This window comes from Macaca thibetana, chromosome 2 (genome assembly GCF_024542745.1).
Source record: "Macaca thibetana thibetana isolate TM-01 chromosome 2, ASM2454274v1, whole genome shotgun sequence".
Taxonomy (NCBI): Eukaryota; Metazoa; Chordata; class Mammalia; order Primates; family Cercopithecidae; genus Macaca; species Macaca thibetana.
In genome coordinates, this window is record NC_065579.1 from 117,207,996 (window position 1) to 117,221,696 (window position 13,701).

At 38.8% G+C, this 13,701-nt stretch overlaps 1 protein-coding gene and 1 pseudogene across 13 annotated transcripts in view; one reads left to right on the forward strand and one right to left on the reverse strand.

Moving 5' to 3' along the window:
* CADPS (calcium dependent secretion activator) overlaps positions 1-13,701 on the reverse strand; it is a 483,238-nt gene that overhangs the window by 414,520 nt on the left and 55,017 nt on the right. The gene's annotated exons all lie outside the window — the stretch shown is intronic.
* LOC126949465 (uncharacterized) lies at positions 11,126-11,238 on the forward strand (annotated as a pseudogene).

Genomic DNA, 13,701 nt, shown 5'->3' on the forward strand with positions numbered 1-13,701 from the left:
AATGAACATGATGGCTTTGCCCCACATGTCAACAGTGGTGAGATAAGAAACCCTATATATAACTATACGATCCTGGGTTTCTTACCCTCCTTATGCCTCCATTTTTCATCTGTAAAAGTGGGTATAACCATCATTCTTATCTCACAAGGTGAATGTGAGTGTTAGCATTGCCATCTGTAAAGTGTTTTCGGCTCATAGAAGAAGCACTCTAAATGTTAACAGACAGTAAGTCGCCGTGTAGCTTAAAAATCCTCTCATTTTCCCAGGACACGAGAGGATAACTTTCAGGATAACTTCAAGTTCTTCTCCTGCTGATCTTGTCCTACATCCTCTCACCAGTGAAGCCTCATTTGCCAATTTCTAATCCCTGAACAGATCCAACTTTTCCCTGCCTTGGGGCCTTTGCCCAGGCTGCTCCTTCTCCCTAGGTTCCCTTTTCCCGCCTTTCTTTTGGAAGGTCTTCTAATGTCACTGGAAACGTCATTACCTCAAAAAGACTTTTCCTGAGTCTTTTTGCCTCAGTAGGACTCTGATTGTATTTTCTCTGGTGCCCCCTGCTCCTTGAACAGCCCCGGTCACAATCAGGACATCTTAATTTGTTTGCTTACTTGATGAAGGTCTCCATCCCCCTACATGTGGACAGGGACCATTATGTCTGTACTGCTTAAGTCAAGGACCACAATAAATACTTGATGGATGAATGAATGGACAGATAAATGAATAAAGTGGGGAGCTGGGAAAACAACTCCGCCTTTGAGGTTGGAGGAGATGAAACACATAGTGAAGACTCAGAGCCATCTTGAGGCCAAGGGTATTCTGTTTTAATAGCGTTCTGAAGAGGAAAGGCCACTGTTTCCAGGGGCAATTCTGGGTAGAATAGGGCTGAGTTGGGTGATAGGGGTGAGCGACTGAGAGAGAAGAAATACATTCACATTATGTTGAAGGACAGCCCTTATTTATATTAATGTTTAATTCCACCGACCTAGTTTAGACTCACTAGCTTTATGAGTTTATTTTTGGCTTTTTTTATTTTGGGAAGAGGCTCATCAGAGATTAAAGCTGCAGTAACAACATGTTTCAATATGTTGCTCCCTGGTGATTTGAAACACCCCTAGAAATCGCTCTGTATTGTGTATTGTTGTTGCCTTGCAAATCTATAACATGTATTTGACATAAGTGCTTTAATAGTGGGTGGCTGTAGTTCCGATTACAACATATCACAGTGATTTATATTTTACATTTATTTATATATTTGTTCATTTACTTGAAATTGTGAAAAGACAAAATCACATAGTGTTGAAATGCCATATACACAGTATGTCCTGACCTTTCAATGGGAAGAGGAGAACAAAAATCTCAAATTGACTGAGAGTGAATAAAGTATAAATAATCATGAATTTTAAGAACCAGTATCAAGAAATATAGAGGCCCAAGGATGGAAATACAGAGATGAAATCAGTACAGGGAAGGATTTCTCACCTCAGAGCTATTGACATTTTGGGCCACATAATTCTTTGCTGTGGGTGGCAGTCCTAGGCATGGTGAGATATTGAAGTAGGATTCATGGCTTGTAACCACTACATGCCTGCAGCACTCCCCAGCTGTTACAACCCAGAATACCTCCTGACACTGCAGAATGTTCCCTGGAATGGGGTTAGGGGTCAAAATTCCCCCAGTCGAGAACCGCTCACTGTTATTGAGAATTCATTTGCTAACATTTCTGAAGCACTGCTTTCTGTGCCCAGTGTACTGTATCCATCCTCTCAGTTGCTCCTCAAAGGCAACCTGTGAAGTAGGTATTAACCTTATCTCCCTTTGTCTGAGGAAGAAAGTGAGGCTAAGTCATTTAGTAACTGCCTTTGATCACTCCATTAGGAAGCACTAAGGGGTTGGTCTGATTTCACACTGGGGTTGGTCTGCTTTCAAATCTTACCTCTAAACTACTATGCTATTACGTAGTGTTTTTCTCAATCTTCATTTAAAGATGAATCATCTATAGTTTATGAACTGCCTTCAATCAGTTTTCCTTTCCCTTCCTTCCACAAACGTATCAGCACTAACTATACGTAAAGCAGCTGTACTAACTGAAGGCTGAAGAGGCTCTGCTGCCTACGCTCATTTTACTTCCCTAGATCCATTCTCTTCCCTTTTCCCCTCTGCTCTGCTCAGGGATGCTGATTTCTATAGACTGCTGTAACCAGCTTTCTTGCCTGATGCTTTTCTGTTGAGCTCAGCTAATGAGAGGCACCAGCAGGAGATCAGGGTGGGAAGAGAGAGAGGTTGAAGTATTTAATCTACTGACTCCTTCCTGCCAGATAGACTTTGGCACTTCTCTGTCTAAAACCACAGTTCTTGTTGAGTGGCCTGTCTTTTGTGTTCCAAGCTCTCACTGGTAACCTCCTCCCCGCCTCTACAAGCTATGGGCTCCCTGCTGTTGCTAGCCCCAGGGTGTTTCTCCATCCCTTATAGCTTTTCCTTGCTCTGTCCAACCTTTTCTAAATAATCCCTTCATTATGTACCCCTCAATTACCCAGTCTGGATGAGGCAGCTGTGTTCTGCCAGCTGTGTTCTGCTATGACTGATACAGAGGAATGAAAGACACTAATAAAGCACAAGAGCCTAACCCTTGCCTGGGAAAATTTGCAAACTATTTGGGAGACAAATTGTTCAGACCAAATAGCTAAAGTAATTACATTCTGTACATAGAAAATGTACAGCATACTAACAATAGTAGCAATAGTAAAGACTTTCATTGAGCATCTACTTTAAACCAGGGCATTCAGCCTGGGCAACATAGCAAGACCTCGTCTTCAGTTTAAAAAAAAGAAAACGAAAAAAATGAGCCAGGTGTTGTGGCACGCAACTGTAATCCTAGTTACTCAGAAGGCTGAGGCAGGAAGATTGCTTGAGTATGGGAGATCAAGGCTGCAGAGAGCTGTGATTTCCACTGCACTCCAGTCTGGACAACAGAGCAAAATCCTATCTCCAAATAAATAAAAAGAAACAGGGCATTAAAGTCTTCCTCTCACTTAGTCGTGACAATAACCCTGTGGGGTGTGTGTTACTGGTCCCCTTTATGGTTGAGGAAAAAGGATTAGAGAAATTGGGTAACGTATTTAAGGACATACAGCTAGTAACTGGCAGAGTATGTTACTGAATTTAATGATCAAAGCAGAATTTAACTAATATTAACCTCAATTGCAACCCAATGTGATTTTTTTAAAAAAGGAAACAAGCAAGTATTTTTGAGAGAACTGTTTGCAGTTGAAAAGGCACTAATTCAAATGACACTAATTTAGAAATTGTCCTTGCTCAGGCAAGGAATCAGGAACTCTTCCTGAATAAGATTCTGGAATAATTATTTCCTCTCTAATATTTATAGTCTCGGGACAGTGAAGGCTACAGTCCAAAAGGGATCACTTTTTCAAATCAAGGGCTTTGAAATTAAAGATGACTTCAATGAGTCTTTAATTCCCGTATTTTAAAGATAGTTTGTGTTCCTCATATATTATTGCACAAAATGGGTCTATCAGGGAATAAGACATTTTGACCCAAGCATTTGACCCTGCCATTTCAATGCTACTAATGTCTAAATGTCTTGATTACAAACATTAATCAGACTTAAATCAACACCGGAGAATCTTCATCAAGGCAGTTGTTTCTTGGACACATATCAGTAAGCCAATTTAATTATTTAATCAAATTTCCTTTTTTTCTGTCTCCCAAGCTGGAGAGCAGTGGCACTATCTCAGCTCACTGCAACCTCTGCCTCCTGGGTACAAGTGATTCTCCTGCCTCAGCTTCCCAAGTAGCTGGGATTACAGGTGCCCACAATTACACCCAGTTAATTTTTGTATTTTTAGTAGAGATGAGGTTTCACCACGTTGGCCAAGCTGGTCTCAAACTCAGGAGTTCAAGTAATCCACCTACCTCGGTCTCCCAAAGTGCTGGGATTACAGATGTGAACCACCGAGCCTGGTCATTATTCTTTAAGCAAGTTTCATTTCCAATTTCTCAATCTTTATTTTTATCAATTATTTTCATAGGGCTGAGCTTATTTCTTTTGAAAATCTTTTTTTTTTTTTTTTTTTTTGAGACAGAGTCTCGCTCTGTCCCCCAGGCTGGAGTGTAGTGGCCTGATCTCGGCTCACTGCAAGCTCCGCCTCCCGAGTTCACGCCATTCTCCTGCCTCAGCCTCCTGAGTAGCTGGGACTACAGGCGCCCGCCACCACGCCCGGCTAATTTTTTTTTGTATTTTTAGTAGAGACGGGGTTTCACCGTGGTCTCGATCTCCCGACCTTGTGATCCGCCCACCTCGGCCTCCCAAAGTGCTGGGATTACAGGCGTGAGCCACTGCGCCCGGCCTGAAAATCTTTAATACATACTTACTTCATCTACCAGTTTTTATTCACAAAGATTTCAAATATATATTGCCACAGTGATTTTTTCATTGGCCATTATTTCTACTGAAGTTCATTTTTCTGGGTCAACCGTTATACATCTAGATTTTGTCAAGAGGGTGCTATTTCCCATCAATTTTTAGGTACTACCAACTTGATATTTCTTTTTTCCTTTTTTTTTTCTTTTTGAGACAGAGTCTTGCACTGTTGCGCAGGCTGGAATGAAATGGCGCGATTTCGGCTCATTGCAACCTCCACCTGCTGGGTTCATGTGATTCTCCTGCCTCAGCCTCCCGAGTAGCTGGGACTACGGGCACACATCACCAAATTCAGCTAATTTTTTGTATTTTTAGTACAGTTGGGGTTTCACTATGTTGGCCAGACTGATCTCAAACTCCTGACCTCATGATCTGCCCGCCTCAGCCTCCCAAAGTGCTGGGATTACAGGTATGAGCCACTGCGCCCTCCCCCAACTTGGAATTTCTAAATGTTGAACATTTCTAAATGGAATAAAATGCTGAATATATCTAAATGGAATAAAAATAATAAATGAGATAAAAAATTGCTAGCCTTATGAGAAAACTGGGGTACAAGATTTTGAGTCTGACTCTCCAGGAAAATGAGACTTAGAGAGGTCAAGAGGCAGAGAATGAGAGAGAAAAAGTAAAAGTGGAGAAAGAGAGACAGGCTGAAGCTCTCCTGGTGGTCTGGTTACCTATTCTTAAAAGTCTTCAAGGTCAAAGGGTGGGGTCAAAAAGTCCCGCTTCAGGCCCAAGTTGATTGCTATTTGTCATCATCATTCTTTATTTTCCTTAGTGGCATCCAGCTATGTCTTATTTGTATAACTTCTCTTAGGTTCCAGGGTACCATTCTCATGGTTTTCCTTCAGTCTCCCCGACCTTCCTTCCCAGCATCCATGATTTATTCCGCCTCCTTTGTTTGACGTCAAACGTTGGGGAGCGCCAGGGCCTTGTCCTGGGTATCCTTTCCTCAGTGTCCTTTCTCTTTAGATATTATCATCCAATAGGGGGCCTTAAGTGCCACCTCTTATGCAAATGACACTCAAAACTGTATCTCTAGCCTTGACCTTCCACTAAGCACTAGACTCTTAGATCCAATGCTTAATGGGTGCCTCCACCTGCATGGTGGAGTACAATATGCATCTCAAACCTAACACAGCCCAAACAAAATTCTGGACTTTTCCATCCTAAACCTCTTCCTCCTGCAGCTCAGTAAACAATACCACCATGTACTCAACTGCACAAACAAAAAATGTAGACACTATTCTTGATTTAGCTTTTTCTTTCTTTTTCCTTCACTTAATCCATCGTCAAGTTCTGTTGGGTCTATTGCCAAATATAGCTCAGATCCTACTACCTCTGTACATCTGCATTGCTGCCACTTGAGTCCTTGCCACAGTCCTTTGCTGATCAATTGTCATGTTTCCTCATTGAAATCCCAGCTCCTACTGTTGCTTTTCATACTTCCCAGATGTTAGTGATCTTTTAAAAAAATATATTGAATCATATCGCTCCTCCTGCCTGAAACATCCAATGGCTTCTCATTGCACTTAGAATAACGTTCAAACTGTTTCCTCTGGCTCAGAAATATCCACAAGAGCAAACCCCTGGGCACCTCTGTGATGTTATTACCTTTGCCCTCTTTTACTGGATGCCAGTGCCACAGGCCTTCTTTTTCTCAAGCAAGCCAATCTCAGGGTTTGTCCTATTTCAGAGCTTTTCCACAGCAATCATGGTTACATTTGCCGGGAACACTCATTCCTCTTATCTCATGTGACTGTTTCCTTTTGTTGTTCAGGTTTCAGCCTAATTGTCATCTCCCCAGACTGCCCAATCTAAAGTAGCTCCCAGGAGGTCTCTATTGCACCACCCAGCTTTAACATTATACAAAGCACTTATCACTATCCGGTATTTTTCTTATTAATTACTTGAACAGTCTTCTGTCTTATTCCACTAGAATGTCAGGTCCACAACAGGAGGGATGAGGTTTGTCTTGCCTATTGCTGTATTTCCATCCTCTGGCACAGTGCCTGTCATATCGTAGATGATGCATAATATCCGTGAAACAAATACGTGTATGGTAATACCATACACATCAGAATATAAAACTGTGGATGTTTCTTTGATAGACTCTCACCCCCACCATTCTGAACACATACAATTACATCTTAACATAAAACATTGCTTTTTAATTTTGCTGCAATTGCCACAATATAGCCATATCACTCACAAATAATCTTTGAATACCAGGATTATTTTCGAGTGGTCCACATTGGCCTGCATATTTTTTGAATCTACTTACAGCCACAGACCAGGATGCAATTCTAACTCTGCTGCTAAGGACCTGTGTGATGCGGGTCAAGCCACTACCATTAGGGGCCCCTAATATGGGAAATGACCTTCCCTGAGATCCCTTTCAGCTCTAAACAAGCAATGGAGAGTAGCAGTCAAAAGCATGGTTTTGGTATCAGATGGACCTGAACTAAAAACCATTTTCCATGTAAGGGAACATGGGCCTCAGTTTTTCCTCTAAAAGGTAAGGACGATGATGTTATCTATGGCCAAATAATTGAGCAATTTTATTCACACAAGCACCCAATATAACTACCAGTTTATAATGAGCACTCAAAGCATATTAGTAGTAGTGGTCATATGATATTATTATTATTAATATCATCATCATTAATGAGTATCAATTTCTAAGAAGCAGCTTTTCAAGTACATGCCAACTAAATATTAAAATCATTGGGGGAAATTCTCATGAAAGTATCTTATTAACTTTTTTATTACTTGGATTGGTTTTTACAAATGGTCTGTTGTCTGTTCTTTCCCAGAGTATGAATTTCTGATAATCATGGAGAGAACAAAATGACTTCCATTATCCAGCTAAAATACAGTTCTGTAGCAGAATTAATCCATGTCTTTGCATGCTAAGTCATAGAAAACTGAATAGCTGTATCCTAAAACCATAGCTTCACTCTTGAGGGTCTTTGTTCCCTGTAAGCCTCCTTTGCTGAATATCCCACTGTCATTTCCTGGGTTTTCCACTCCCGGTCCACAAGTAGAAATGCTGCCCACTTGTGATTGTGATGGTGATTGTGAGGACGCAGGGCTCTTATGTGTGTTTGGTGCCTAGCACAGAGCTGCTCACAAAGCACAAAGGAGGCTGCCAGTTAAGCTGAGCTTTCTTCTCCCCTTCCAATTCAAATGAACCTGGTACAAAATCCAAAGGAACTGGTACTGGTGGTGGGGAAACAAACCCAGAATAGAGGAATAGTAGTTTATATAACCAGATTCTGTTTATAAACCAGCCCTTCTTAAACTGGGACCCGTGGTTCTTAGCTTTCATCAAGCTTTCTTAGAGGTTGATGCCCCAACAAAAGCTGAGTCAGTGATGTAAATTGCAAAAGGAGTTGGAGGGAAAGCACATTTGAATAAATCAAGTCAAATGCTCCACAATATTGTTAATATTTAACTAAGAGAGTAGCCTAACATTTTTACCTAATTGCTCTTTCCTCTTTTTTCCACATATTCTACCCACTCCTCCTACCAGCCAATCTTATTTAAAAAAAAAAAAAAAAAAAAAATCTGTAAGCCAACATTCTCCTGCACTCCTCCAGAACTGCTCATTGCATAATCACCTCTAGAGTTATCTGCTTGTCATTTCCATCTCTCAGAAGTACACACCATCCACACTGGAAGCCTCAAGAAAATGCATGCATTTGGCACTATGGATTTATATTTGTTGTTTAGAAATAATTGCAAGCCCACCATTTGTAGATTAAGGAATATGGCATATGACTGCTAAAAGCCCTGCATTATAAAGTCTTATTTCAATCCTACCCCATCCTTCAAAGCCCAGTTTAAGGCTTCCTAAGACCTTCTCCAGCAGTCACTTCTCTTCCTTCTCTGACAGGTGTGCCACCTCATGTTTTGCTCAGGCAGCTGAACAATGGCATCGATGCTGTAACTGGTAATTCACAATTCTTTCATACGGGGCAAGGGCTGGTGCTTATTAAATACTCATCGGCTGATTTTTGTTAGAAAGCATCTTTCTCCCCAAAATGAGGACATCCGTTGTCTCTAAATTTCATAATTTAAGCAAATTAATTTATAAACTTAAAACAAAAGAAAGGACATTATGTGAGAGTATGAAACTTTACAGATACTAGTATTTATTTGTCTTTAATATTTTAAGACAGCTTTTATCTACCTCAGTGTTTTTTAATGGCTTAAATGTCTTTTACCTACTTATATTTCCTCCTAAGACTAAATAATATGTTTATCTTATCTAATGGTATATATAAAAGCAAATTACATTAAAAAGATTTTCATTATGAGGCAAAGTATTTACACAGTAACGCCAAGTAAAAGAGGCAAAATACATAATTATATAGATATAGTTTGGCTTCCACTGTTAAAAAATATTCAAAAACAACTGGAAGGAGGTACACAAAAAAGTTAACACATGATATTTATTTTTGGTGGTGGAAAGACAGGTGATTGTTAAGTTACTTTTGTATACTTTCCTGCATGTGTACATTGTATACAATGTGCATTATTTTACTATATAATCAAGTAAATGCCACTTTTTAAAAAGTCCTTTTGCCTTAATACATAAGGTGGCCTTCAAGTGAGGTGATGCTGCTCAAGCTGTCTGGCTAATACATCCAAGTTTCATCAGTGAGTGAGGACTAGAGCTGAAATCTGAACACAGAAACTGTCACTCCTTAGAAATGATCCCTTCCTGCTAGAAAATGAGTTAATTAAAAAAGCCATCTTTTCTATTTAGAATCGGGGTAAAGGTATAATCACACATCAGGAGCCATTCAGCTTCAGATGCGCATGCAATTTCATTTTAAAGGCAGCAAAGAAAATAACTGGCATGTGCTGTTTCAGGCAACATGTGCTGTCTAGATGGTTATATAGGCATTATGCAAGTCACTCATAGGAGCAATTAAATGGTTCAAAATGCATCCTCTCTATCTTCTAAAAGAAAGCTCTTTTAGGAAATTGACGTTGGACCCCTTTCTGAATTATAAGTGAGTGGATTATGCATCTCTCCATATGAGAGAGCATTTGAAAGCATCAGACCGAGGGCATGGCTCTCCAGGCAAATGATTTATGTATGTATGTGTAACACCCTTTTAGTTAGTGACCCTCCTGAATCTCTGACTTTCTGGTAGAAATTAAATGAGCTGTTTTCTGAGGCTGTGGATGGCGGTTGATGGAGAAAGCACAGGATTAGAAGGGCACAGGACAAAAACGTTTAAACACAAACAAATGGAAAAATATTCCATACTCATGGATTAGAAGAATTAATATCATTAAAATGGTCATATTGCCTATACCAATCTACAGACTCAATGCTATTTCTATCAAATTACCAATGTCATTTTTTACAGAATTAAAAAACTATTCTAAAACCTATTTGGAACCAAAAAAAGAGCCCAAATAGCCAAAGCAATACTAAGAAAAAAGAATAAACTTGGATGAATCACATTACCCAACCTCAAACTATACTACAAGGCCACAGTAACCTAAACAGCATGGTACTGGTACAAAAACAGGCACATAAGCCAGTAGAACAGAATAGAGGACCCAGAAATAAAGCCACACACCTACAAGCATCTGATCTTCAACAAAGTTGACAAAAATAAGCAATGGGGAAAGGACTCCTTATTCAATAAATGGTGCTGGGATAGCTGGCTAATCATATGCAGAAGAACAAAACTAGACCCCTACATTTAACCATATATAAAAATAAACTCGAGATGTATTAAAGACTTGACTATAAGTCCTAAAATTATTAAAATCATAGGAGAAAACCTAGGAAATACCATTCTTAACATCAGCCTTGGGAAATAATTTATGATTAAGTCCTCAAAAGCACTTGCTACAAGAAAAAAAAATTGGCAATGGGACCTAATTAAACTAAAGAGCTTCTGCACAGTGAAGGAAACTATCAACAAACAACCTACAGAATAAGATAAGGTATTTGTGAACTACGTATTTGACAAAGGTCTAATATCCAGAATCTACAAGGAACTTAAGCAATTGAACAAGCAAAAAACAAATAACCCCATTGAAAAGTGGGCAAAGGACATGAACAGACACTTCTCAAAAGAAAACACACAAGTGGCCAACAAACAGTAGAGGCTGTGCTTTGTTTACTACCAAATCTCATATGCTTTGCCTTGTTGCCAACACAGAGTAGAAGCTCAATAAATTTTTATTGAATGAACAAATGAATGAATGAATGAAATGTGTGGAACTTTTCAATGAGAAACAGTGGCCATATATCTCTCTTATCTCTGCACACAGTTAGCACTTACTAAATTCATATTAATCTTACTATTGAAGCTTTGAAATAACAAGGTAAAAGATAGTTGCAACTGCACTAAATCTATATAGGCCCTGAAATCCACTGGTAGATGCCAAAACTAAGCACTTGTAATATATCACCTGAGAAATTCATTTCCCCAATCCTGTCAAACTCATTGCTTTCTGGGCCAAACCACCAGTCTTTGAAAGGTGATGTGAAGATCTAAAAACACAGTAAAAATGTAACAAAAGTCACATATGTAACTTTAAATTTTTATAGCTCCCTTAATAAAGTAAAAAGAAATAGATGAACTTTTCATAATATGTTTAACTTAATATATTCACAATATTATCATTTAAAAACATAATCAGTACAAATGCTCGCTCACTTGGGCAGCACGTATACTAAAATTGGAATGATTACAAAGAAGATTAACATAGCCCCTAGGCAAGGATGACATAAATTCGTGAAGCAGTTCATATAAAAATTTCTTTTACCTATTCAGGTGATAATTTACTTTTTTAATATATAATTTCTTCTAAATCTGTGTGTTTCACATGTATGGTTCATCTTGGTATGGGCTTATAACTTTCCACATGTCTAATTCAATCCTGGGAAGAAGTTACACTATGAGAGAACCTGGATTATGGTGGTTCTCAAACTTACAATTCCTTCAAAACTGTCAAGCCATATTCTGAAAATACAACACAAATTTGTTGCTGCAAGACCATGTTTCAAATGAAGCTGGGGTATACTTTATCCTCTGTCATCCTTAGGAATTATCTCCATGAAACTTAATTGCTAAGCACAGGGAGTACCCACTCTTTTCCTCTTTCAACTGTTTTCATTACTTTAAAGATCAAAGCAATTAGTCAATGAAATGAATCACTAAACAAATTGTAACATTTTAAAAGTTAACTCCATTTTGATACAAACTTCACAAGACAGGTTTTGTGGGACTTCCATCTTCTTTTTGGTGTCTCTCTTAGCAGAGCTAGTCAATTCCTTTGAAATTGTACTGTACTTTTTACATGTATATAGTTTCGTAAGACAAATTAAATTTCAATTTCTTAGTATTATGGGAGACTGCTGTTCTTAAAATAAATGAAGATAAAATATGTAGGTAAATATTCACTAACGAGGTACATACAAGATTAATCATGGCAACACAGATTATAATAGCCCTATACTGGAAACAAGCAAAATGCCAATGAGCAGTAGAATGGGTGAAATATTGCGTGATAGTCAATGGAATTCTACACATACTGAAAATCAACTACTGTTACATAAAAAATTTAACTCACAAATTAGTGAGTGAAGAGGCCAGTCACCGAGACATCACACTATGATTTCATTTACATAAAGTTCAAAAATAGGAAAAATTAATCTATGGTCTGAGAAATCAGGATAATGGTGACCAGGGGTTGGGGAGAAGTGATTGGTAGGGGGGCAGGATGGGTCTCCTGGGGGACAGATAACATTCTGTTCCTTGATCTGGGTGCAGACTACATGGGTGTGTGCATGTAGGATTTATACAATTCTCTGACATTCATTATGCTTCAATACCACTTCCATAAAAATAATCAGACCATGAGAAAGTTAGAAGCTTGCTATCATACACTCCTGCCCCATGTGTTTCTGTTAAAAATTGGGCCTATTGTGCTGCTTCCTGCTTCTACCTTCTTGAGTTTCTAACTAAATCAAGGCAAAACAACTGATAGGGCTTTTAAGTTAAAGGCATGTTTTTCTCTGAGTTTGTGTCTTTCCTTCTCTCTGAGTCTCCCTTCTCTTTCCCGTGCCTTCCTGCACTCCCTAGGTCCAGGTCTTTCTCTTCTTCAAGCACATTTACTTAAAAGAAGGAAAGATAAGTAATAACTATATTTTCCTGATTGGATGAGAACAGCTTTGGGATGTGTCTGCAATCTTCAAATTGATCTTTTTATGATGATATGAAGAACTTGAATGGTTAAAATATTTATTGTTGATTTCTCATTTCATTCTCTGATTTGGGCTGTAAGAGAGATCAATTTTTCTCTACCCACTTAACTCCTGTAGAGTGTGGCTGTGGGGGATGCATATATTTTAATAAAGCTTTAAATTAACAATTGCATGATACTCTGACCTGCTCTTACTATGAAACTTAGCATACTTATAAGAAATATTGTTATGGCCAGAAGGAAGACAAAATGTGTTATGCATACCAAAGCCTATATGTAGTGGGAAAAAATCCTTTCCTATTTTAACTATTTCTGAACTGGTGTCTCTTTAGGAAAAGGTTGAGCTAACTGAAGGCTTTGGAGGCAGTCCCCAAGGAATTGACTACTTGTGGGCTTAGATGTTGTCTCTCACTCACCACCCCCACTGATCCTCAAATAAATTTGCTTACAAAAGTGGGTATGTTATTATTCTTCCCCACCCAGGGAAGTAAGTTGGGTTAAAACAACCTTATTTCCAAACATCATATAGAAATTACAGGAGATGACTTAACAACAACAAAAAATTCAATGTGCAGCTTAGGACAGCCATTTAGAGCAAACACATTACTCTGGGGTGAGGAAAAGGAAGAAAACTTCCCCTTGATGATAACTTTAAATATCTATGTATATATTTAAAGCAGCCATGGCTAAATGAAGCCTCCCTAGCACTGCTAGATAAACACGACCTCACTACCTTTGCAGGAACCTACCTTAGTGCAGAATTGTAAGAAGTTGTGCATTCAGAAAGCCTCACATTTTTCACAGGAGAGCTTTAAAAATGCAATTTCTCTTGGAGCAAACCAAACAGAGCTGACACATAGTAATCACTCTTTCCACATTTCAGTAACTTGTGCTAACCCTCCTAGTTTTCAAATCTCTTTAGTCCACAGTAACAACGATCTGCTAGTGACCCAGATGCTAAGCTGAAGCCCAGGTTTTCCTCCTCCTTCTTATCAAAATATTCTAACCAGAGTTGTGAA